Source organism: Podarcis pityusensis (assembly GCF_964106645.2).
Source record: "Podarcis pityusensis genome assembly, chromosome: 14".
NCBI classification, from domain to species: Eukaryota; Metazoa; Chordata; class Lepidosauria; order Squamata; family Lacertidae; genus Podarcis; species Podarcis pityusensis.
In genome coordinates this window covers 41,507,659-41,533,494 of record NC_138039.1, presented here as the reverse complement: position 1 = coordinate 41,533,494, position 25,836 = coordinate 41,507,659, and the positions used below count along the sequence as shown (strand labels likewise).

Genomic DNA, 25,836 nt, shown 5'->3' with positions numbered 1-25,836 from the left:
GGTCCGGTATGGTTTCAAATTGGATTGGGGACCATGTGTTGATATTCCTGCAAGGGAAGGGGCTAGATGACCCTTGAGATCCCATCCAATTCTATAGTTCTGTGATTCTATTATTCTGTGTCATGTGTCATTGCTTTCAAGTGGGTTTGATAAAACATCATCTGTGGGTTTCAGGTAGTATGTTCCAACAAACCCTGTTCCAGCAACCGGAAACAGAATACACTGATAAAACACGGGGCTGGACATGAAAGCGGTGTGGTGCAGTGGTCAGAGTGTCAGACAAAGACTGGGGAGATTGAAGCTCAAATCCACACTCAGCCATGATAATCTTGCGAAAGTCACCATTGTTCAACTTAACCTGCCTCATTGGGCTGCTGAAAGGATGAAATGGGAAAGAAAAAGTCATGCAAACCACCTGGAGATCCTTGGAGGAAAGAAAGACAGGATTACAGCAGAAGTCCCCATTCTTGAATTTTATGCCCGGTGATTCCTTGTGCATAGAGCCTGTATGCAATGATGTTGATGTAGACTCTTCCTGCATGATCTGGGACCGGAAAAAATTGCAGAATTCCCAGATTGCATGTGTAGCTTTTGTGGGTAAAGTCTTCGGGCACAAAGCATATGGGTGGTTTTTTCCTCTGAGCCAGCAATATTTATTCACATTTCCCCATTAACATGTACATTTTTGTACATGTTGTTCGATAGTAAAATTGCATCAGAAAATTTGGAGGATTGCAACTGTTGAAGAATTATTGTGTGCCTGGTTCAAAGACAACTCACAGCTAACTTTGAGGGGTACCTTTGACAAGAGCAGCATATTAAATTGAGATTGCCTCTCTAAGAACCCTCAAGACTGGGCTTCAAGGGCCTGAAATTGTTCTCATAATACCCAGTTCCCTTCTCTCCCATAGTCCACAAAAGCAGTTTATATTTCATGATATGCAATCATAGCTTTCTTAAGCAGTGGGAGGTTTTTTTTGGCTTTTAAGAAATTGTAAGTGTCTTATGTCCATAGGCAGGGATTGGGGCCAATGAAGCTACATTTTCAGCTTTCTTCTTGAGCCTACAACTCTTGCTTAGGGATGAGCAAATCTGTCCATTTCAGTTTCTCCCGGTTTCTCGTTTCCCCCAACTTAAGTCCTGCTCTCCACATTGCAAACACATGATTGCAAATTCTTTTTTTAAGTCCTCATATCGCCGAAGAATTGATGCTTTTGAATTATGGTGCTGGAGGACACTCTTGAGAGTCCCATGGACTGCAGGAAGATCAAACCTATCCATTCTGAAGGAAATCAGCCCTGAGTGCTCACTGGAAGGACAAATCGTGAAGCTGAGGCTCCAATACTTTGGCCACCTCATGAGAAGAGAAGACTCCCTGGAAAAGACCCTGGTGTTGGGAAAGATGGAGGGCACAAGGAGAAGGGGATGACAGAGGACGAGATGGTTGGATGGTGTTCTCAAAGCTACCAGCATGAGTTTGACCAAACTGCGGGAGGCAGTGGAAGACAGGAGTGCCTGGCGTGTTTTGGTCCATGGGGGTCACGAAGAGTCGGACACGACTAAACGACTAAACAACAACAAATCATTGCAGTGCACATTTATCCTAGTATACACATTTCTGAAAAGTGGTTTTCCCTAAAGGAGGAAAGGGGAAGGGCCATAGCTCAGTGCTAGAGCATCTGCTTTGCATGTAGAAGGTCCCATGTTCAAGATCCAACATCGCCAGATAGAGTCGGGAGAGAGTCCTGCCTGAAATCCTGGACTGCTGCTGCCAGTCAGTGAATACAGTACTGAGCTAGATGGACCAATGCTCTGACTTGGTATGCATAAGGCACCTTGCTGTGTTCCTAAGATAATGCATTTCTGTATGCTTTCTTTCTTTCTTTCTTTCTTTCTTTCTTTCTTTCTTTCTACTAATATGCACATTCTGTATGCACCCTGTACCTAGTACAGTCATACCTCGGAAGTCGAACGCCTTGCGAGACGAACATTTTGGCTTCCAAACGCCGCAAACCTGGAAGTGATTATTCCAGTTTGTGAATGCTCTTTGGAACCTGAACATCCGCCACAGATTCTGATTGGAAGCTACGTGTCAGGGAACTGCCATCAGCTCAGAGGCGGGAGGTGGAAGGGCAGTTGGGTTACAGGGAGCGGCCAAAGATCTTGAGAAGCAGTTCGTCCTCCAGGGAGGAGCGAAGCCACGCCTCCAGTGGGGAAGGGATGCAGGGCTCGGAGGATGCAGGGGAGAGCTGCAGTGCCGAAACTGAGCAAAGCGGGGGGGAGGCAGGTCCCCCTTTGCCCACGCCCTCTCTGCGCAGTAGGCTCACGCGCAGAGAGGGGAGGCGTAGGATGGAGGTCCAAAAACTGCTCTGCTGGGGAAAGTTTAAGGACCGCCCACTCCCAGATTCTGCTAGCGACTGAGCAGACATGGAATTGAGTTGGTCTGCATTGTGAATGTTTTGGACAAATAATAAAGCCTTGAAAAGACCCACGGGGAGTCTTGCCTGTTTGCTCTCGAGCAACCACGCCGGCAATCATAACACTATGCCTTGGTTCCCAAACATTTTGGAAGTCAAATGGACTTCTGGAACAGATTCCGTTCAACTTCCGAGGTATGACTGCATGTGCATTTTGGGGTTGCAAAATTTGGAGAAGTACAAATTTTAAGGGATGACTGTGTTGTGGTTAATGCATTATTTTGGAAAGTGTGAATTTGGTAGGATTACCTTTACATGTGTCACCAGTTGAATTTCTCCCCATCCCTACTGCTTTCCACCTCCCTTTCTGGCCCCCTACACATAAAAATATTTTGGGGGGGCCATATCCTCTGATTTTTAACTCCTCCCTTATTTATCATGAAGTTGACCAAGTTATGTTCTCTTCCCCCAGCCTGTCACATGATGTGTCCTGTTTTCCTACTGCGTTAATACTTCTTCACTACCCCACCTCCCCAACGATTCTACGTAGAATTTGCTTCCTTCAATTGGCCCTTGCTTAAGTTCAGTTTCACCACTCATTTGCCTTCTGCTGTCAAACACACAGCAAGGTTTAGGTTCTTAAATCATCCTGACCTTGTGGCTACTTGCACAGGGCACTTCATTTGCTCCCTAATGATAGAATAACATAATATGATTTCACTAGCAGGGTGATAAACTCCTTTTATGTGTAACGTAATCAGATTCTTCGACCCTCTCTAGAGAGAATTTCTAGATTGGGTATTAAAAACTCACTAGGATTTTAATTTAATACCACATAAAATCTTACTTAGGTTAATCAAATCTTCAGCTCAGTGGGGAAAACCTCCATCTCTGACCATGAAAACTTTTTACAGGTTTAGAAAAACATGCTAAGCAGCTCTGAGATCAAATGAGGAGGAAATAGCTGGGTCTGAATGCTATTTATTTACAGTGGTGCCTCGCAAGACGAAATTAATTCGTTCTGCGAGTTTTTTCATCTTGTGAATTTTTCGTTTTGCGAAGCACGGTGCTATGAGTTGCTCCTCGAAGTCAAGTCGCAACTCCACCTGTTCAAGCAATGCACCCTGGGTATTAACGGTTTTAAGAAAAAGGAAACTAACTTGCAAGACGTTTCCGTCTTGCGAAGCAAGCCCATGGGGAAATTCGTCTTGCGAAGCAACTCAAAAAACGAAAAACTCTTTCATCATGCGAGTTTTTCGTCTTGCGAGGCATTCGTCTTGCGAGGTACCACTGTACTTCAGGGGCTGGCAATGTTCTGCCCAGGAGAACGACCACCAGTTCACCCCATGGCACCTGTGAAAGATCTCAGTAAACATCAATTCAGAAATCCACAATGCATTAGAGACTGTTTGCTCATTCTGCACTCTTCCTGTTTGTACTAGCTGAGTCTCTTGCATTGAACATGCTCCCTGAAACATACCCAATTTCATTGGAAGACAAAAGTGACCACCCATTCACTTTTCCTTTCTGAAGACCAGTTTCTCTCTGTGACTGAGCTTGGCAGTGGCTGATATAGGTGTCTTTATTCCCTTTAATTGAGGGGGGGACGGACTGGGAGTCGTGTCTGCACCATATAGTGCTCCTGTCCCATTTCCTGCTATGTTGTATTTTGTTACACGCACCATACAGCAGCCATCTTGTGCTACAGCAGCCATTTTCTGCCTGGTGCCCACATCGCTTTCTCAAAATTCAGTATGCAGACCCTCCAGGGACAGTCCCAGATCTACAGAAGCTGTCCCAGTTTCTGATTTGATCCTGGAATGTCCTGCTTTTCCTTAGGACATCCCTATTTTCAGTGAAGAAATATTGGAGGGTTTGGTAGGATGCCCTATTTTCACCAGAGAAATGTTGAAGGGCCCACAAATGTTTGCAACCCATAATTATGGTATTTTATTCCTAAATAAAACAGACAAGCCTATCTAGACTTGTAGAAGTTAGCATGTGTTTTAATCTGTTAGCTTAATTATTGGTTTTTGAATTTTTGCCTGTTTTCAGCTGCTGCTTTTTATTACAACATTAATGTTTTGGGTTTTTGTGTAAACCACTTAAAGGTTCTAATTACAATTTTCCCTAGTATAATGCATTTTTGTATGTTATTTTCACTAATATATGCATTTATATGCACATTTTCCCCTAGTATATGCATTTTTATATATGTTACCTGGTTGGAGAGTTACATTGCAAAATTTAAAGAAGTGCAAATTTCAGAGGATGGCTGTGTTTTGGTTTGCATGTTGTTTCAGAAAGTGAAAATTAGGTGGGTTCACTTTGAAATGCAAAGCAAATTTCTCTCCCACCCACCTGCTCCTTGAAAGTTAAAAAGGAAAGCAATAAAAAAGATTAATAGGGATTTTAAAATACTCAGACATACAGGTGACTAAGATGGTGAATAGCAAATAAGATGACCAGAAATTCAAGGTGCCTCCTTGACTTATATATGTCGAGCCTGGGTTTTTGTAACTAGTAGAGCAAATTTTGCAATTGATTGCCTTAAAGGAGAAAACATATGCAATGTGGAATTGACTACAAGTGACTACAGAATGCATGCAAAGAAATCTTCTCCTAAGATGACTATATAAAGAACAAGCAAATACATACAGTGGTACCTCTAGTTGCGAACGGGATCTGTTCCGAAGCGCCGTTTGTAACCTGAAAGGAACGCAACCCGCGTCTGCGCACACGCGGGTCTCGATTCGCCACTTCTGCGCATCTGTGCATGCACGAGCGGCAAAACCCAGAAGTAACCCTTTCCGGTACTTCCGGGTCGCCGTGGGATGCAACCTGAAAAGACATAACCTGAACCGAATGTAACAAGAAGTATGACTGTATGTAACAACAGCAGCTAGGATTCTTTACACAGAGAAGTGGAAGGAAGAAGAAATCCCCCCCCCCACAGAAAAATGGATATATAGAGCTCCAGTACCACGCAACTGTAACAGCTTTCGGTAACTATCCAATTTCTGAACGTCACTTTCAATCCCTTATTTGCATATGTGGACCTGAGTGAAAACTATCTACAGTATCCCCCTGCTGGCCAAGGGTGAAAACTTCAGTACATAACATGAACTTTGCAGAATTTGCAAAGCTGACAGGACTTGCCAATCAGAAGGTCGGCGGTTCGAATCCCCGCCACGGGGTGAGCTCCCGTTGCTCAGTCCCTGCTCCTGCCAACCTAGCAGTTCAAAAGCATGTCAAAGTGCAAGTAGATAAATAGGTACCGCTCCAGAAGCAGCTTAGTCATGCTGGCCACATGACCCAGAAGCTGTACACCGGCTCCCTCAGCCAGTAAAGCGAGATGAGCGCCGCAACCCCAGAGTCGGTCACGACTGGACCTAATGGTCAGGGGTCCCTTTACTTTTACTTTAACGGTGATTGCTTTGTGGAAGAAAGGAAGCCTTTGTGAGTAGGATTTGAACCATGAGCAAACAGAAGGAATTAGAGATTATAGTATTATGGTTACGAAATAAGAGTTAGAAAGTGAGATACAGCAAAGGGGGAGAAATAAAAACACAATGGAAAATTGGGTCGGAAGTCGACAAAAACAAAAGAAAAACTTACTATATATTGAAAGTATATGTTAAATCTTTGGAAATTCAGCAAACTATAACTTTTAAAAAACAGCAAGCAAATATATTATTCTCTTTGTGCAGGCGTACAAATCCTTTGAACTATTTAATCCCTTTCCCCAGAACAATAAAAACCCTTAGTAATGCAATGTAGATTGTGGTGGCTAACCTGTACCCCTCCAATGTTGTTGGACTACAGCTGTCCTGGTGACCATTGGCCATGCTGGGCTGATGAGAGTCAGACTCTGCAGACAATTGGAGGCTAACATCTACTCTAGCTGCATACTCAGAGTTGAAAAGAATCTCCTAAAGGGACAATGGGTTTTTTTTCCAGCTAAATCCTACCCAGAATAGAGCAGACCGACTTATACATGTAATGAACTTAAGCTTGTCATATCCATTCACTTCAATGAGTCTCCTCTGAGCAGGACTGTTGCTGAATCTGTTTCAACATATGTCTTACAATGACAAAGTAAAGCAAGTGAATTCACTTGCCCCACATTTTGCCTGGGATGAGTCAACTGTTATCTCCAGAGATGCAGAAGTTGATTCGGATCACTGGAACACTAATTGTACTGGTGGGCCATATTGCTGCCTTTTGAGCATGAAGATGAACTCGTCCACAAAAATGTTCCCTGGCGGCTGCCTCCTCTTCCTATGCCGTTCCCTGGCAAGATACACCACTCTGCTGATGAAACCAGACCGCAGCTCCTTGTTCATTTGCTTAAATTGCTGTTCGTTGGAGGGCTCTCATCGTCGTACCAGATCCTGCAGAGATTTACATGACCCTCTACACTTGTAGGTATGTCTTCTTGATAGCAAAGCCCTCGAAGCTGCTATGTATATTACAGCATTAAAAGCAATCCAATGTTAAACATAGTTCACTCCCCGACCACCCTGACGCATAAAAGTTTTAAATTGCAGAGTTCTCTTACTGTGATTGTGCAGCTCATCTCTGCTCTTGTCATATCAGATTTTGAGAGCACACATATCATATTGCTTTCATTTTATTTTTTAAAAAAGGTATTAATTTCTTTCTGTGTCTGCGTGAGCATGAGTCAGTGGATCTCTAGGGTTCCAAGTCTGGAGATACCAGAAAATGAACCTGCAAACTTCTGCTTGCAAGGCAGGTGCTCTACCACTGAACCATTATGGTTGCCCCCCATTTTTGTTTTGTTTTTTAACAAATATTTTTATTAAACAATTTCAGCATAACAAATTATCACCCCAAATAATCAACTACATTATTTCCCACCTTTCCCCCCACCCCTCCCTCCCCCCCCACCAAGGACTTCCCTCAGCTCCCCTCTCTGATTTCTTTGTACCTATTGTTCTCTGCATGTTATAAAATTGTACATATCCTTGCCTTATCTATCGTGTTCAACTAATAAATTTGTGGATGTTTATTCAAAACCCGCCAAGGAGTCCAGATCATTTTGTTGCCTTTTAAAGTAATTTGTTAAAAGTTCCCATTCTTCCTTGAAGTCACGATTGTCCTTATCACGCAGTTTGTATGTCAATTTGGCCAATTCCGCGTAGCTCGTCAATTTTTCTTGCCACTGTTCTTTTATTGGGATTTCCTCATTCTTCCATCCTTGTGCTTGTTAACAAGACTCTTGCCCCTATTGTAGCATACATAAGGTTGCCCCCTATTTTTGCAGGTGATTTTTTAAAAAAAGCTATGATAACATGAAGGCATTTTGGAAATCAAGGGAGATAAAAAGGGGTGTGGGTGTAAAATTTAGTAAATTTCTTAACTGCTTTATATTCAAAAGACTCTCAAAGCAATGTACAGAAAATCAAAATCAAATACAGAGTTTCAGAACATTGCACAAAGCAGAGGACAAGTACTATACGAAAGAATATAAAAACTACATACAATACAAAGATCGATTATCAAACAAACAAAAACTCAAATCAATATACAATATAAAAATAAAACGCAGTACAAAGGGATCTCAAAGCAACCTACAAAGTGCAGGTCAAATACAATACAAAACAGAGCTAGCAATATACCAAACTAAACTCAAAGACAACAAAATTAATAATTTCAGAACAGTATACAGAATAAAAATCAAATACAGTACAGTCATACCTCATGTTGCGTCTGCTTCAAGTTATGTGTTTTCGTGTTGCATCTTGTGGCAACCCGGAAGTACCAGAATGGGTTACTTCCAGGTTTCGCTGCTTGTGCATGTGCAGAAGCACTAAATTGTGCTTCGCACATGTGCAGAAGTGCTAAATAGCGCCTTGCGCAGACGTGGCACTTCGGCTTCCATCAGTTCCATGTTACGGACGAGCCTCCGGATTGGATTCTGTCCATAACATGAGGTTCCACTGTACAAACATTGACATTAAAATCCAATATTTTTAAAAATGACGTTATACAATTGAATGAGTAACACTTCCAAAATCCTAACCAATCATTTTGTGAAACAAAGCACAGCTGACGAGATAACAACTCAGGTAACCTTGGAATTGAAGTAGAAATAAACCAGTGATGTATTCACTCTTACTCATACCCAAAGGCAGGTCTGTGCCTCTAAGACTTGCGCTCTGAATAACAGTAAACAACTGTATTCTATCAGTAGAAGCTTTTCTAAGAGTAATCTTTTTCTAATTTGGGGGTGGGGGAATAACAGCTCAGCACCCTTAACAAACTTTTGATCCCAGGATTCTTTTGGGGAATTCCTGACTATTTAAAGTTGTTATGCTATGTTGTTGTTTAGTCCTTTAGTCGCGTACGACTTTTCGTGACCCCATGGACCAGAGCATGCCAGGCACTCCTGTCTTCCACTGCCTCCCGCAGCGTTGTGCTATACCTTTCGATTCATAGTGCAGATGAGGCTATTTTCACTAATGTATGCATATTTGTGCCCATTTCCCCTCAATATACAGTGGTGCCTCGCAAGACGAAATTAATTCGTTCTGCGAGTTTTTTCGTCTTGCGGATTTTTCGTCTTGCGAAGCACGGTTTCCCAAAGTCTTCAAAATCACCAAAGTCTTCAAAAACCTCAAAAAAGGCTACCACACTGCCTGCTATGAGTTGCTCCTCGAAGTCACCCTGGGTATTAACGGTTTTAAGAAAAAGGAAACAAACTTGCAAGACGTTTTCGTTTTTCGTCTTGCGAAGCAAGCCCATAGGGAAATTCGTCTTGCGAAGCAACTCAAAAAACGAAAAACTCTTTCGTCTTGCGAGTTTTTCGTCTTGCGAGGCATTCGTCTTGCGAGGTACCACTGTATGCATTTTTGTATGCGTTGTTTGGTTGGATAACGGCCTGGCAAATTCAGAGAATGTTGAAGGATAATTGTGTTTCATGAAGGCCCACTTTGCCCCATACACACATGCCTGAATCTTGATATCTTCTTTGGAGGCCCGTCTTAGGTTCCCCCGCCTAATAAAGTGAGGTGGACTACTCCTAAGGAGAAGGCCTTTTGAGTGGTGGCACCCTGTTTAGGCAGCAGGTGAAGAGAACCACTGCTCTTTGTATTAGAATCCACTGGTTGCATCGGGTTTTTTGCACCGTTGTCCCCTTGCTCAGCTTCATGGTGGTTTTACCTTTTTAGCTGCAGGGATTTATGCTGATTTTAGCTGGGGAGGGTGGGCGAGTTGCTGGGGTTTTTGCTTTTGTGGTTTATTTCATGTTCGCTTTTATTGTGAATTGTGTTTTATTGTTTATGTGAAATGCCCAGAGAACCCGTCTCACATCCACAGAATGCTCTTCCCCCAAAGAATGCTGGGAACTTTTGTTCATTAAGGGTGCTGGAAACTGGAGCTCTGTGAGGGCTTTCCTAACAGCTCTCCACACCCTGAACCAAGTGCCTTTCCCAAGGTTATCTCGGAGGGAACCATGACTATTAAAGTGGTGTAAGAGTGCTTTAAAAGTGGTGCGGGTACGACCTTGGTTGCATGAGCAGCAACATCTCTCAGCCTGTTTGTAGGCCCCACATAATACGATCATAATTATTTATGTCAAAACATCCTTTTATTAGAATGCGCATGTGGCTTAGTGCATGCTCCTTGCTTTTATTTTTAAAAATGCAAAATGCCAGATCTTTATCCTTGTTTTCTGATATTTGAAGAAAGATTCCCGAAGGAGAACTGAGAGGAATGAAATTTCTCTGAACTTGGAGGCATCTTGGGGATTTTAATGAAATAATTGGTACTTTATTGTCCTTCTCTGTGCTGACCTTTAATTTTTTTGTATATATCTTTTAATGCTCTTTATTAAAACTAACCATGCCGTGCTCTGTTGTTCCTTTCTGGTTGAGTGGTGGTGACTACATGCATCAGGGCACAGTGCCTCTAATCAAAATACTCTGTGGGAAATCAGTAGCCAGTTTCTGTAGTTGGCGTGTGCTTGTTGTGGGTGTTCCTTTCCCTCTTTTAGTGGTTTCATCCAGGGCCGTATTACCCATAGGCACCAGGGGTGCGGGGCACCCGGGCGCCGGGCTCTTAGGGGCACCAGGCTGAGAGTCCAGGGCCTGAGAGTTGAGTCCAAGGAAGAGCCCGCCCGTCGGTCGGAGCGCCATGGCGGGCTCTTTTGCTGCGGGCAGCTCTGCGGCGACCGAGCCAGCGAGACGCTGAGACAGCTGGCTGGCTCCGCCTTGCTGCATGCCTGGGACTAGGCAACTGGGGGGGGGGGCAGGCGGATCTTTGCACCCCGGCGTCGCATATGCTTAAGACAGCCCTGGTTTCATCATTAAACTTCCTTCCAGCCATTGACAAGCCACACTTCCCATGTATGCCTGAAGTTTGAAAACAAGCATCTATTTCATTAATATCCTTCTCTCCTCTCTCTTCAACAGGTTTGCCTGCATCAGAGCTGAGGTCAGCCCGTATGGGAGCATCAACGCCAACCGCTTAAGGATCAGTGGTAAGAGCTAGAGACATATGCCTGGTGCTTTTGGGGGAGTAAAGACACATGCAAAATTTGACGTTTCCCCTTGACAGATGGAGATAGCAGCGCTGATCTGTTGCTAATTAATATTGGTCTGGGCCACCAATATTCTTATTATTTATTCAATTTATATACCACCACACATCCAAAGATCACAGGTTGGTTTACAGTGTAAAAATATTGAAGTTCAGTTGCCCGTTTCCTTACTTAGAAAATATGTCCAAATCTATCAGGATATACCTTGAGTTGGAGGCAAGAAGATAGATCAGGATCTGCTGGCAGGTTTCTGGATGAGTTGCAGTAGTTCCAAGGTGGCCATGTGTCCCGCTGTGCAGAGAGCATTCTCTGTTTGAATGAGTCTTTTGCTTGAAGGGCTCTCTGGTTTGGAGATAAGGAACTCCAAGATGGGATTGCTAGAGGGGCCTTGAAGTTTGTCTTAACTGCTGGTTAGCACCAGATAAGCAGGTTGAGCAGCTTGCCTGGTCACAGTCTTCCCCTCTAGGGTGAGGGGCCTTTTGTTTCTATTTAAATTATAGCAGTAGTTCTGTGCCTGCATATATACCTTTAAATTGGCATGTGCAAAGCAGATGCTAATCAAAAACATATTCTGCACTGCCTTTTTGTTTTGGTGATGCATTCCCCTTTATTCCATGTGTCCACCCTAAGTGTGTAAGTGGTCACCTTAAGTAGATTTAAGGGGGGGGACAACCTCATTTCCAGTTGTTTAAGAGGCAACAACCCCCCTCCCCTTCACACACACACCTGCTGGAATAAAGGGGGGAAATGGAGTGGATTGTTCACTCTCTTATGAGAATCATGATCCATTTTCAGGAGCAGCCAGTGTCATGGTTTGATGCTACAGAGCTGCCCTCCCGACTCTGGCATTACTCCCACTTACCAGGATGGTGCAAGAGTCAGGCAGTAGGGAAGCAGTGAGGTCAGGACTGTACAGGGGCTCCAGCTGAGCCAATCCATTGCTTCCCCTGGTGCATCTGTGCAGCCCCAATGCCACTGCTGTTCTGCCCCATTTCCGCTGCTGATCTGCTGCACCATCCCTCCATGCTGGCCTCTCCTACCCAGGTTAAACCTTAGCAACTCGAAGAAAGGTGGTGGTGGAGGGACCCCTTCTCTTTGAGTCTGCAGATATTAACACGGGATGGGCATTCCAAACAATGGGAAGTTTCCAAGTGAAAACTCGCATGGTACCATTTTGGAAGGACTGTACCATTTTAACTTTTAAAATTAGCCTTTCACCATGTTGAGATCAATGGAGGCTTGTCTCAAAGGCCTCACTCTGCAATCAGCCAGCCCCCACCTGCCTGCCTTCCTACTTACCATCAGTCCTGGGGGGTTGTCAGCTTTCTTTTCCTTAGTCTCAGTGTTGCCTTTGCAGTATTCAGCAGGGAGGAGGATGGGGACAAAACTAGAATGAGTTGGTTCTGCCTCTCAATGGCTCTGGCTTCACCTACTGTTTGGTTTCCCTGCCTTCTGCCACGGCACCCTCAATGGGCACCAGCCACCACACATTGAGTCAACAGTCTCTTAAAAGGGCATTATTTCTTCAGTAACTTGACTGGGGGTTGTGGCACCCACTTCATGCGCTCATAGCAAGACTACATTATTTGTCCATCCCTTCACACTTCACTTCAGCATTTATGTGGCTTTTGAATTCACGCTTCAATATATTTTCTTGACACAAGAGAGGGCTTCAATGGGCATGTGATGAATGTCCGTATTAAATTAATTCTCCCCTTTTAATTAAGTTCATCTAAATTTAATTTTGCAATTTTATTTCAGTAAACCAACCTGACTTCAACTGTTGAATGTGCTTTTTCTACCACTGTTCACTCATAATTGTACCTATGAAAGATTTATGACTTAGGGAGATAATTCTGAACCATTTTGAATGTGCTCGGCATATGCTTCATGGATGGCTAGTAACTCAAGCAATTAGTATCTCAGAGGACTGTTCAATAAGAGTGACTGTACACCAACCTCAAGATTCATTTCAGACCTAGAATCTGCACTTTGGGAAGCAGCTTGCCTCTTCCCCAGGTGCTTTGTATTCTGCTCAATTTGACTCAGGGTCAATTCTGCTTCAAGAAAAACAAACTCTAGTTCCCACCTTGTTCACTAATAAAATAGGTCTCTTTTTTCCCTTTGGACAGAAATGGATGAAATTTGCAGGCATGGTAGCCTCTCCATAGTAGATTAAGCTTATCATTATTATTACAGGAAAATCCATCTAGGAGTTCTTCAGCTGGGTGGCTTTAACATTTTTTTATTTTCTGGCAGAATTGGATTGAATTTTCAGGCATGGTTGTCCTTCTTGAGGCATTGAAGCAAATTACAGAATGATAGCTGCATTTGTTCTTCCCCCAACAGCAATTATAGGTGGTTGTTTTTTAAGGGTGTATTCAAATAAAAATCACTCTACACCGCCCCCCCCTTGTGTTTCATTGGTATGGATATAGCAGGCCTGAGAAAGGAGCGCTTAGGTACAAAACTTCCAAACTTACAGACAGATGGGTTCATAGGAGTCACTTAGTTGATTGGAGGATGTGGGGGGAGGAGTAAAGAATATGCTTTCTCCCTGTGGCTTTTTATGGACACTGGAATGGGTGCAGGTTCAGTAGATGGAACTGCACCCCAAGATCTGAGGATTGCATGGCTTTAGGCACCTGGTGTGGCTGATACCCGATGTAGGAGATGCAGAGGCAGGTAGTTGACGCTGGCAGACATATGGGGACACCAAGATACAGTTTAAGTTAAGGTCCTTTTAAAAATCCAGGACAAAATTAGGGTTGATAAGAAATCTGTCTGAACCCAGGAATCTTAGTAGTTAATCCTCCATACCAACTGCTAAATTGGTTTTTAAAGAACTCTTTTCTGGAACCAAACAATGTATCTTTCATGTACTGTATATACAGATAGATTACCCCCCCTTTCCTTTTCAAGTTCATTTTTGGCCTCTCAAGAAAGCTCTCGTTATTTAGCGACGGGTGAAAGTGTTGTTCTTTCCCAGACTCCTGAATGCCTCTGGATTAAATTAACTGCAGTGCATAAGGCTGAGCAAGTCGACACTTAGAAAAGTTTCGCAAAGAAACTCAAGTGCCTCATTTAATCTCCTATAGAGGGAGGGGGAGGGAAGGGAAGGGAAGTAGCAGTCTTTGGCATGATGAAACACATCTGAGCTTTAATGTGGGAGTCTGGATGAGGCCCAGAGAAGGAAGCACTTGAAAATTGCAAAATGGCACAGTTATGTTGTTGTTTGGTTTTAAGATAGTAACCACGTGAGGGGAATTTATTATTATTATTAGAAAGAATGAATGAAAAGAAAAGAAAGATGCTAACTAGGGAAGGGGTATGTTAAACTTCCAGCATCTTAAGAATGTGTAATGACTGGCTGCCAGTACAGCTGATTCCTGCTGGGTAATGGGGGGTGCCTACCATGTAAATATAAAGGGGGTTATTTAGGAGACCCAGTGAGCTGTGAATTATTGCTTCGGTTGTCACAAAAAGAGGGGAAAATGAGTTGCGAAAAGGAAAGGACGTGTGCTGGGTTCTGAAAAGCTTCACGAGATTTTTTGGGTGATGGGGGTGGTGGGAACTCATATGTACTTTTCCGTGAAAAGAAATATTTGTTTTGTCAGATTGCAGAGCTGCCAGCCCACTGCGATTGCTTTGTAAAATCCATTACGGAAACAAAAGGAATCTATTTTTATGCCACATGCAATGCAGAAATGAGAAGAAAATAGGCTTCCAAGCCCTACTTTCTTATCTTAACTTTTCTAATATTTGCCCACTTGCAAAAGTTAACAACTGGAGCTCCAGTCCCAAGCCAAATCAGTAGTGGGTTATTCTGTCATTAATGGGAGTTGGAGGAGGGTGGATCCTGGATTCTTTTAGAATATGGTGGGTTGGGTCTGCTGCTTCACTGCTGGGTTTTGTTGTTTGAAATTAATGAGTGGTTTCAGAACTTTCTGGAAGTTAACAGTTGGTTCAAAACTAGAATTTAGGTGCACTTGTGATGAGTTTAGATGACCAGCCTTCCCAATAAGAGATGATTCTTCTTAACTGTAGCCATGCCAAGGTAGGAGAACATCAGGTCCCAGGAGTCAGATGTGGCCCTCTAAGCCTTTCCATCTGGCCCCCAGGCAGGAGCAAAACTAGGCTTTCTTTCACCCGGGTCAAAGACTCTGTTCAGCATGCACACCAACAGACGTTTGCATACACATGGAGACTGATGGAATGGGGAAGGCCATTGGGCTCAATCCTGCTCTCCCACTCATTCCTTGGAAGTTGAATGACTAAAGAAGGCTATTGTGTGCCTTTGAAATGTGAAACCTTGTCCTATCTGATTGGTAAAACCTATGTTGGAACTAGTACTTGCTGATATGGTACATTCCTGCTCTTGAGGGTCAAGGCGTAGGCTGCATTGAGGCAACACTTCATTCTGTTTTCCTGATGTTTCCTTGCCTGGCAATTTCCACATTTTGTGTCATCTTTCACACAATGTAAATGCTGCTTCTGGAAACCCAACAGAATATAAAGGGAGTTTAGTGCTCATTTCTGTATCGTTCGCTTCCATTTTTTTAAAAAATCCATTTGCAAACACGTTAAACCTGGAAAATCATAGAGGTTTTGCATTGTAATTTGATATGACAAAATCAGGGGTTGTATTCCGGCATGCAGTTTCCTCCCACCATTGGAACTTTAGCATAACATGGTGGTATATTGATCAAAGAGCCACAGTTAACACAGCACAACACATAAATAAAGTGAAAAGGGAACATTGGGATCTGGGAAAGAAGCACTGGCGTTATAAACAGGAAAACTAATGCTACAGTCCCCATGTCTGAATGCACGCCTAGTCTCCACCTGTGGCAGAATGAGGTGGTCAGAATCCTGAGGCTGTCATACTCATCCTGTCGTTTTGTCCCCATTTTGAACATTTCACAATTTAAACGTTTTTGTTTTTTGTTTTTTAAAGGCATATTGGGCTCATTCCTTGTTGGACTACTTTTATCTTTTGGGGAGAGTTTTTTCATAGAGAGAGTCGTTCAAAGTGTATCCCATAGCCCCAGCTGTATTTGAAGCGGCAAAGCCATTCCATCACCAGATTTCCTGTATCTGTAAACCAGACACAAAATAAGTAGGCTGCCCCCAAAATCTTGATTTATATAATTAGTTCATTACGTGTCTTCCAGTGCAGTCAGTGTTGAAAGGAAGATGGAGAAAAACCCAGTCTACTAGTTAATCCTCCACCTCCTGGGAAATGAATTTGCCTAGCGTGACTTGAAAGGCAGAAATAATAGATTTGCTTAACACTTCTGAAGTCTTTTTGAGGGTGGGCAGCCAATTCATACACCATGTTAGCTTGCCCCTATAGGGCCACTTGGGTGAACCCCAGACTACATAGTCAACATTCCTCTGCAGCAGTGCATCACAGGAAATCCACCCATTTCTTGGCCCCATTTATAGATCACAAACAGGTGATGTGAATGGAGTGGTCAGTCTGCGGCCCTCTAACTGTTGTTTGTTGACTACTTAGAGTTGGAGGAGATATTCGATTCAATTTGCAATTAAAGGCAAACCTACCTAATTCACAGGGATGCGGGTGGCGCTGTGGGTTAAACCACAGAACCTAGGACTTGTCGATCAGAAGGTCGGCGGTTCGAATCCCCGCAACAGGGTGAGCTCCCGTTGCTCGGTCCCTGCTCCTGCCAAGCTAGCAGTTCGAAAGCACAGCAAAGTGCAAGTAGGTACCGCTCCGGCGGGAAGGTAAACAGCGTTTCCGTGCAATGCTCTGGTTCGCCAGAAGCGGCTTAGTCATGCTGGCCATATGACCCGGAAGCTGTACGCCAGCTCCCTTGGCCAATAAAGCGAGATGAGCGCCGCAAGCCCAGAGTCGGCCACGACTGGACCTAATGGTCAGGGGTCCCTTTACCTTTACCTAATTCACACTTTCCAAAACAACAGGGAAACTGAAACAGTCATCCTCATTTCCCCAAATTTCGCAATGCAGTTCTCTAGTCAAAATGCAACGTACAAAAAAATGCATCATACTAGCAAATATTGCTTTGCAAAAAAAATTGCATTTCAAGCAAAATGCATATTAGACCAGAATTTAGGATGGGGAAAATAGAGACTGGACTTGACAGATTCTCCTGTCCTTGGTCCCATCATCCTTGGCCATGCAAACTGGGGCGAATGAGAGTTGGAGCCCAACAACATCTGGTGGGCCCCAGATTCTCCTCTACTGCCTTTAAAGCTGCTCAGGAAACCTCAGAAACAGTTTGGAAATTGGTGGTTTACACAGTGTCATCAAGCTAAAAACTATTTCTTGTTTTTCAGTGTTTATTGCCCGTTCCCCTGCTAAAAATCCAGCATCACCAATAAAGAATACCAATATATATCTCAGCTCCTTTTTTAAAAATGCCTAATGATCTTCCAAATTTATCTATGAGGATGCATTTGTGGATAAACAAATCTTTCCTTTCATAACCCTTTAGATTTCCCATAATGCAGTCATCTGCCCAGACCTCCTTCTAATGAGCTGAAAACCTCAATAGCGCCTTTTGTTTATAATAAATATTGCCTACTAATGTTACCAGTGCTATTGTGCGATGTCTCAATAGAGGATTATTGCTTTGTGTAATACGTCAGCTTTATGCCTTCTCTTCTTGAGAGTGGAGCTGATACCAAGTGTTTAATCTGCAAATGATGCAATGAATAATGTACCCCAAATATAACATCAGTCTGTTGTCATTAAGGCTCCCAGTGAAGTCCTGGGGCATAAAATGTAGATTCGGCTGATTGATCAGTGCAGTCTTCAACACTGAGGCTTAAGGCTGAACTCTGACTTGTAAGGAAGTATAAAGTAATATTTACAAAATAATATCAATGATAAATCACTATTGGTTATTCATATTTATAACCCTTTCAAGGTGGCATGCACAGTTGTTCCCCTGCCCTTCCGCTGCCATATCTTCACAACAACCTTGTGAAATCGGGTTCTTCCTTAAAGAGGGCACATATTGCAGTGAGACCTGGACAACCGACACCCTGTGTTGTGGGTGGGTTCAACTGGTAAGCCACAACACCCGATTGGTAGGTCCCTTGAAGCTGGGTGCAATCTGGCCAATGGGACGCAGTCCAAACAGTTTGAGGGACCTATTTATGCCCATGCACGTGACCCAGAGCTTCCTCTTTCGGAACACCCGCCCACCTCTCCCTATATTTAGGGCTGTGCGCTTGACCTTGCTATGCCGTCGTGTGTCGTCTGTTGTTGGGACAGGGGCACAGCAGGAATTTTCCCCACTTGGCTGATTGGCTGTTGCCAATTGGGTTTTGCCTGCCGCGTAGCAAATCATCACAACTTGTAAGGTTGCGGATAGGCTCTGGTTCAGGTGATAGGGATGGGAGAATGCTCTCGCCATCCTTATGTGAAGGGTATTCCATTAAAGGAATCCAGGGACTCGATGGTTTGGTCAACCCCTGAGAGGGGGTTGTGCCCGTGCCTGGGTCCAGGATGATATTTGGGTGGCGGAGTTGGCCCATGCCAGGCGTTTCGCCTATCCAGGTGTTCACCCTTGGCTGACCTATGCTGGAACCCTGGGTCAGTGCTACCTGCATGGCAGGGAGCTAGTCGAACCAGAGCCTATGCAACCACTCACTTTCTGTAATCAATAAAGTTGTGGCCTAAATTCTGCCAAAAACCAAACCTAAAATTTGAGTCAAGTGTGACTTTATTTAGGGAGGAGGTTTCTAGGTCTGAACACGCAAATAGGCTAGCTAAGGCCACATACTGAGCATCATGTCTGAGTGCAGATTTGAACCTTGGTCTCCCCTGTACAGTGTTTTTAATTTATACCCTCCCTCTTTCCTCCATAGAACTCAAAGCAGCTCCATGGGATATTGTTATCAAAGGCACCACCAGGTTTGAGAGGGACCTGGACAAAGTATCTCCCCACCCAGACTGACTCCACTAACCCCCTACCCACCAGTCCCCATCAATGCCCAGTGCCTTCATAAGTCATCACAGCATTTATTTTATTTTATTTTTTAAAAATCCTGTTTTATATATGTCTCAATTTTCTCTTACCACCAGCCGTTTTAGAGATTCATTCTTAGGAAAAGAGGTAGTGTATAGATATAAGTATTTTAAGTAAATATAGTACAATAATAATTGAACCAGGTTTCATAGGTATGACTTCATGTGCTTATGTGCTTTGCCATTAAAGCTTAGAAGTTTGGCCCAACTAGAATCAATATCCAGTGCTATTTAAACACTCTAAAAATGATTATGCCATTACCTCTTCCATCCAGTTAATACAAATTATACAGTGATATTAAATTTACTGCAAACAGATCCTTAGCACTTGGATACTTCCAAAGAGAATTATTTTGCAGTTTTAAAACCAGATCTGGTTTTGGAAGGAAGAACAGAAATATGTTATTAAATTCCATTTTATGGTACAATATAATCAGCAAAGCAATTGATATGCTACCTCGTGGCAAGAATTTAAGGAAGAAAAATAATCAGAACACAGCTTAATTGGGGGAAAGCTTGCTCTCCCCTTAAATGAATACTTCAACTTTTTGTTAATGCAGTTTTACAGAGCCAGGGAGTGAATGGAAATTGTCGAACAGCTGCGTAAGAAGCAAGTTACGCTACGACAACACACAAAAACAGAAATTGTTGACATGGCAAGCAGGATTCTGCTCGGAAGAATTGTTTGAATTCGTATTTGTTAGATAATAGCAAAGTTTCTTTTTTACATACTGTAAAAGCTGAGGTTCTGCAGAAACATTATGTGAAACATTTATGGGGAATCCTTGGGCCCTTCTGGGCTACACATTTAAAGCAGTACGATCGACAAGAGAGCAGTGTGTGACTGGGAGCAACTTCTCCTGGGGAAGCGCAACAGGTAACAACAGGTCTGGGTTTCCCTGTCCATTCCTCTCTGCGTGTTCCAGTTACTGTTCAGATGGACTCTGCTTTCTCCGTGGGCATTTTAAAGCAAGCAGAACAGGCTAGTCTCAACATCTGTATGAATTGCCCTCTTCCAGGAGGAAGAATGTAGGGTACACAGGCTGTTCGCTCTCTGAAAACACTGAATATGGGGCCAACTTTGACAGGTGGATAAGGATACCCACCTGCCAACCACCTAGCGCCATTGTGACATAAGGTGGAAACTTCAAAGTGGTTCAATCTCTGTTAAGTTGTGGGTGAACATATCAGATGACACAGCGATTCTTCAAACAGCTCTTGTTTATTCACAGGGCAGAACAGAACTGAACTGAAGGGTATATAGAGCTCCACTAGAATACAACAGTAACCATTTTCTGTAACTATCCAATCACAGAACATCACTTTCAATCCCTTATTTGCATATGTGGACCTGAGTGAAAACTATCTACAGTATTCCCCTGCTGGCCCAGAGTGAGAACTTCAGTACATAACAATCTCCACGCTGTAACCAATGGGGAGCTCCCTAGCGCAGGCAGTCAGAGCTATCAGCAAGCGTTTGCTTGCTGAGGAATAATTGGAAATGCACTTTAGGCCCCTGTTACTTTGCAGCCATGTTCTTGCCTGACCTACAGCTGATGTTGCAGATTGGTGTGGTGTCAGGGAAATTGCCTCAGGTCCAAATAGAACCCCACTTCTGGACCTAATTAGGTCCATGGGCCAGAGGTTCCTCATAGAATCATAGACTCCTGTGAGAGTTGGTCATCTAGTCATGTCCCTGCAATACAGGAATCTTTTGCACAACGCAGGGCTCAAACCCAACACCCTGAGATTAAGAGTCTCGTGCTCTACCGACTGAGCAGATCCACAGCACAAAGTAAATCCCATTGAGTTTAACAGGGTTCACTCCCAGGTGAGTGGGTATAGGATTGCCGCCTGAATCCCTGAATGATTGACGCTTAGATTTCCTTCAAGTGGGAGAAAGGTTTTTGCTATTAGAAACTCAGCGTGCAGTCAAGCAATTGAGCCAGGCAAACTGTATGGATTATTTACGCTGATAAAACTGGAGCAGGAAAAAAAGCAATGAATTCACTAAACACATAAACAGAGCAAACTTGGGCGTATTTATTTTTCCATAGAAATTATTTTTGTTGAGGAGGGAGTCTTGGGGACGGGGAGAGTTTCCCGATAGTGGGATCAGATTGATGGGTGCAGCATGTGTACATGATTTTCCCGTGACTTAAAGAGCAGGGCTAAATTAATATTTGCAGAGATAATATTGAGTTGCATTAGCCGTACCTCTGGCCTATCTTGAAAAGCCCATTAAACCTATATGATTCCATTTTAACTCCGCTGATGGCAGTTGAAGTCTGAACTTGTCTTTTGCTCAGCAGAACAGAACTGTGTTGGTGTGCGCCAAAGAGATCATTATCCCCTTTCAGACAACCAATGTACCGTGAGTGATCTGGGAGATAGATTGCAGCTGTTGGCTGTGTCCCAGAATTCTGCACGTTCAGTAGACTGTGAGTAGGTCCTGGGCAAGTGCAAACTGTTTTGCAACCCGAAATTTTAAAGAGAGCAGGATCTGCAATTATGTAGACAACCCACACATGCTATTTTCTATGCATGAAGGGCTGGTTCACATTTTCCTCTGAATGTTCATAGATCAGGGAGGGAGCCTACTGGTGCACAACCTTGCCTCTCCTCCTTTAAGCACATTCACTTAAATGCCTAAGATGAGCTCTTCTGGGTTTGAGCATATTACACCGATCCTGGTCTGACCGCACTGGCTACTAATTAGTTTCCGGGCCCAATTCAAAGTGCTGGTTTTGACCTATAAAGCCTTAAACGGCTCAGGACCGCAATACCTCAAGGACCACCTCTTTCCATATGAACCTACCCGGACCCTGCGATCACCTTCTGAGGCCCATCTTCATGGGCCCCCTCCTCGAGAGGTCTGGAGGGTGGCAACACGAGAACAGGGCCTTCTCTGCAGCGGCTCCCCCTCTGTGAAATGCTCTCCCTGAGGAAGTTCGCCTGGTACCTTCATTACACACTTTAGGCACCAGGCAAAAATGTTCCTTTTTAACCAGGCCTTTGGTTGACCAAATTGACATCCTATACCCTTTCAAAAGGTGGCTCTTTTTTGGGGGGGGGGTATTGGGTTATTGTTTTTATTTTATATATTGTGATCTTTTCTGTGAACTGCCCTGAGGCCTCCAGGTATAGGGTGGTATAATACAGTGATATCTCGGGTTAAGTACTTAATTCGTTCCAGAGGTCTGTTCTTAACCTGAAACTGTTCTTAACCTGAAACTGTTCTTAACCTGAAGCACTACTTTAGCTAATGGGGCCTCCTGCTGCTGCTGCGCCGCTGGAGCACGATTTCTGTTCTCATCCTGAGGTAAAGTTCTTAACCCAAAGTACTATTTCTCGGTTAGCGGAGTCTGTAACCTGAAGCATCTGTAACCCGAGTTACCACTGTAATAATAATAATAATAATAATAATAATAATAATAATAGAAAGGATGGGAGCATTTTTGTTTTGGGAAGGGAATACTACATATGCTTGTCTTTAAGTGCAAGCTGACCTGATTTTGTCCCTCACCCCTACACTCCACAGACAACTGCCTGCATTGCTGATACCTTTGAGCTCATTGTCCTCGTTCCAACTGAAAGGTTTTTGTTCCTTTGCTCTTCTTATATTCTGCCCCTCATGCCAGATGCATGTCAAACTTTCAGAAACACTTCGGTGTCCACACGTTTAATCCTAACTTTAAAAATGATAGCCTTACCTTGCTTTAAAATATCATTCATATCTCGAAATGAAAATCTTTTAATAGTAGGAGGACTAAAGTGGTGGGATGGTGGGGGGCGGGTTTGAAGAAAAAGGCTTTTTTCAAGATGACCAGAGAGAAATGAGGAAGAGTGGTATAATTAGGCTGTGGTCATGTTCTGGGGAAAATTGGGTTTCCTTGGGTAATATAAATCTCTTTTTTATTATTAATTCATTGTGTATGATTAGAATCAGGTCACGCAAAAGGGCACAGTGTCCTGATCTCTGTCTAAAATGAAGTTCTGGGCTGCACAGAAGAATAAAATAACGTATTTGACTGGGCTGGAGATAACAGAAAGTGCAATACTGCTAATTAGCAGACATGGCAAAGTTGCTTTCTGCCATTTTTAAAGAGTGGGTTCCAAATTTAGCATTCTGCTTTAAGATTTTGAAAATGCCAGATCATTCTATGGTAGTTCTAAGTGAAAGTACCAAGAATTCTAATCCATTAACAAAAAATATGTTGGGAGCCAACCAGAACTTCGTTGGCTGGGTTTTTAAACCTGAAAATAGGAAGTAGGGGAAATTGTATGTCACTTTCAATTACACTTTCCTTTACTTCCTATTCTAAGGTTAAAAAACCCAGCCAACTGTGCACCTCCCTGTCAGTCCAATTCAGTGCCATTGCCTCCCCAACCTGATACATCTGCAGCACTCTCCTTTTTTCCCCTTTTTAAATATGGGTTTGTTGTTGTTTAGTCATTTAGTCATGTCCGACTCTTCGTGACCCCATGGACCAGAGCACGCCAGGCACTCATGTCTTCCACTGCCTCCCGCAGTTTGTCAAACACATGCTGGTAGCTTTGAGAACACTGTCCAACCATCTTGTCCTCTGTCGTCCCCTTCTCCTTGTGCCCTCCATCTTTCCCAACATCAGGTTCTTTTCCAGGGAGTCTTCTCTTCTCATGAGGTGGCCAAAGTATTGGAGCCTCAGCTTCATGATCTGTCCTTCCAGTGAGCATTCAGGGCTGATTTTCCCTGAATCAGTCATGTGGCTTATTCCACCCAATTAAGGATCACAAAGTGAATGTAATGATATCATGACTTCATGTAGACAGACAGGGTTGCATCATATCAGGAAGAGAAACTGAAATTGAGAATTATTTAAATAGATAAGTGTTGTGGTTGTTTGAAGAGCTCCCAAAATATCACTCAAAAAATGGGTTGGGTTTTTTTGGCACTGCTGGGGAAAAAATAAAGTATTTTGTAGGGATGCATGGATCAGTCCATTTCCAGACAGTGTCAATTTGACGTGAATCATAAGTCAGTTCTGTTTTTGAATTAATGGCCCCATCGCATGCCATTTTAAACAGTCATGACTTCCCTCAAAGAATCCTGGGAACTGTGGTTTGTTAAAGGTGGCTGGAGCTGTTGGGAGACCCCTTACAGCAGGCACCCCCAAACTCGGCCCTCCAGATGTTTTGGGACTACAACTCCCATCATCCCTGACCACTGGACCTGTTAGCTAGGATGATGGGAGTTGTAGTCTCAAAACATCTGGAGGGCTGAGTTTGGGGATGCCTGCCTTACAACCTTCACAGAACTGCAGTTGTTCTGTAAGAAGAGAGATGGACTGCCAAACCACTCTCTGAACAGTATAACTTTGTGAGGAGAATACAGCATCCTAACATTTCTCCCACCACCCTTAACAAACTATGGTTCTCATGGTTCTTTTAGAGAAGCCACACCTGTCCAAGTGGTATCAAAGAGCTTTCGATGTATGGTGCAGTTCTTTACACATTCTGTTAGAATTTTGGGGCTGAAATTTATACCACAGTATCCAGAACAGTAGGGATGCGGGTGGTGCTGTGGTCTAAACCACGGAGCCTAGGGCTTGCTGATCAGAAGGTCGGCGGTTCGAATCCCCGCAATGGGGTGAGCTCCCGTTGCTCGGTCCCTGCTCCTGCCCACCTAACAGTTCGAAAGCACGTCAAAGTGCAAGTAGATAAATAGGTACCACTCTGGCAGGAAGGTAAATGGTGTTTCCGTGCGCTGCTCTGGTTTGCCAGAAGCGGCTTGGTCATGCTGGCCACATGACCCGGAAGCTGTACACCGGCTCCCTCGGCCAATAAAGTGAGATGAGCGCCGCAACCCCAGAGTCGGCCATGACTGGACCTAATGGTCAGGGGCCCCTTTACCTTTACCTATCCAGAACAGTATGAAACCCAAAGGATTGTTGCGTTCCAATCCATGCATTAGTCCAGGAGATGATAATTTGGATGGTTTTCCTTACAAAATGAAGGCCACATTTTCCATCCCTAGGGGTGTCTAATTTCTAGAGATATCATTCCCAAAGTGTATGAAATCACCAGCGTCTGTGTCATTGACTTGAATGGAGTCTGCATAGCGCCAAGGGGATTATAACTATAACCTTAATAGTAGGGATGGGGAGGGGAAGAAATTTGATTCAGTTCTCATTTAAAGGTGAACCCACTTAATATGAGCTTCCTGGAACAGGATTGGAACCAAACGCAGACATCCTTAGAAAACTGTACTTCTCACAATCGTGCAGTGCAGTTCTCTAGCCAAGTAATATGTCACAAAAAAATGCTCATGCTGGAGTAAAGTGTGGATAAAAATGCATCTGTTGTGGAAAACAACATGTAAAGGAGTGTTTTATTAGGGGAAATCTCTCTGCATAAATGTGTATATTAGGCAAGATCACAAAGCAAATACGTACACAAGGCAAAATTTGCACTAAAACCCTGGTGGATGTTCAAGAGGATTTTAAAAATGGCATAAAGGTAAAGGTAAAGGGACCCTTGACCATTAGGTCCAGTCGTGGCCGACTCTGGGGTTGCGGCGCTCATATCGCTTTACAGGCCGAGGGAGCCGGCGTACAGCTTCCGGGTCATGTGGCCAGCATGACTAAGCCTCTTCTGGCAAACCAGAGCAGCACTTGGAAATGCCGTTTACCTTCCCGCCGGAGCGGTACCTATTTGTCTACTTGCACTTTGAGGTGTTTTCGAACTGCTAGGTTGGCAGGAGCAGGGACCGGGCAACGGGAGCTCACCCCGTCACGGGGATTCAAACTGCCAACCTTCAGATCGGCAAGCCCTAGGCTCTGTGGTTTAACCCACAG

At 43.7% G+C, this 25,836-nt stretch overlaps 1 protein-coding gene across 1 annotated transcript in view; it reads left to right on the top strand.

The window, feature by feature from the left end:
- The window catches only part of SEMA6D (semaphorin 6D), a 423,500-nt gene that overhangs the window by 143,498 nt on the left and 254,166 nt on the right, over window positions 1-25,836 (top strand). Inside the window, exon 3 of the mRNA XM_080980318.1 lies at window positions 10,853-10,920. The gene's annotated coding sequence lies outside the window, so the exon portion shown is untranslated. The remainder of the gene's footprint in view (window positions 1-10,852; window positions 10,921-25,836) is intronic.